We start from the raw sequence: 1366 nt of genomic DNA, 5'->3' as shown, positions 1-1366 counted from the left end.
TAATCCCCACTAGGTTGTATCTAGAAGCAAAGAACAAGTAAAATTGAAAAAACATTGAGAAAATGGTACTTTTTCTAATTTTTATAAACTTCCGGAATCATTAAATTTTTTATAGAATAAGAATTACACTCAAAGACGTTTCTCCAAACCAATTCCTTTAGCATGAAGAAAGGATATGGAAGAGGTTCAATGAAGAAATAGGGCCTTGAAACCCCTAGAATCGGCTACCCAATAAGAAATCCTTTGTTTTATCTCCAGCGATAAATCATATTTTGGATGAACTTTCGAAGCGAATATCTTAGGCTACGATCCACGAGAAGGTATCATCAAATCAATCCCTAGCCCTTCCTTGTAATACCCATTTTTAAGTTTCACGAAGAAATCGAGGAGAGAAATGCTGTAAATGTGGCTGTACAGGCCGAGTTTCAGATGGCGGCGACGCGAAAAATACGCATCTTCTTCCTGTTCAGAGGAAGAAAACGATGATATGGCCAGTTCAACTGAACTGTCCAAGTCAACTCAAAATTTGACATTTTCTCGGGTTTTCTCAATGTTAAACCCAATTCAGACCGATTCTGATAGAAAATCTTATGGTTTCAGAAACTAGACACAATAAGGAGTACGTGGAAGGAAATTTGAAGTAATTCAGATACTAGAAGCTCAAGAATGGATGTCCCAAAGGTCGACGACAAGGCAAGTAGCCACCTTGTTCTTTTTGTTAAGAAATACTTGTAGAAATCGCTTTGATTTTCATATGAACCCTAAAACAAGTATGAATTAATGATATATGAAAGAAAAACCCAAATAACCGTGAGTTAAGACCCTGAACCGATTAAATAGCTCGAGATTTAAGTAACATTAAAATAACCCACTATATGAGCTCCGCTGCCTATCAAATTTTAATACTGAGCATATTATAGTATGTTGAGGTTAGATATGAAATTTGGTGGTCATTGGATAAGGATAAGTAGGTAAACCAATAAATGGTGTAAAATGACCATAATGCCCTTAAGGTAATTTACCTTCGGTTCATGACCTAGATGACCTTCAAATGCTATGAAATTCATCAGTAGATCTTATTTTACGAAGCGTTATATGAATCCTTATCCCAAGAGGTTTATATAAGGTAATGAAGTTTGGGAGTTATTGGAAAACTTTAGTTAGCGAAACCAAGATATGAGAGAAAATGCTCATCACGATCCATATGACCTTTGCCATCAATTACGATGTTTATAAGTTTTGTAGTCAATGTTCCCAATGTTTACTGCACACAAAAAAAGATAGGGATGCTAAAGTTTTAAGTCACTTTTGGAAAGTATGGTGGATAAATTGGGTACCAAATTATTGTTTTCACCTGCATGTCATC

The sequence above is a fragment of the Cucurbita moschata genome, unplaced genomic scaffold (assembly GCF_002738365.1).
Source record: "Cucurbita moschata cultivar Rifu unplaced genomic scaffold, Cmos_1.0 Cmo_Scf00118, whole genome shotgun sequence".
Classification (NCBI taxonomy): domain Eukaryota; kingdom Viridiplantae; phylum Streptophyta; class Magnoliopsida; order Cucurbitales; family Cucurbitaceae; genus Cucurbita; species Cucurbita moschata.
This window is presented reverse-complemented; position numbering follows the sequence as displayed.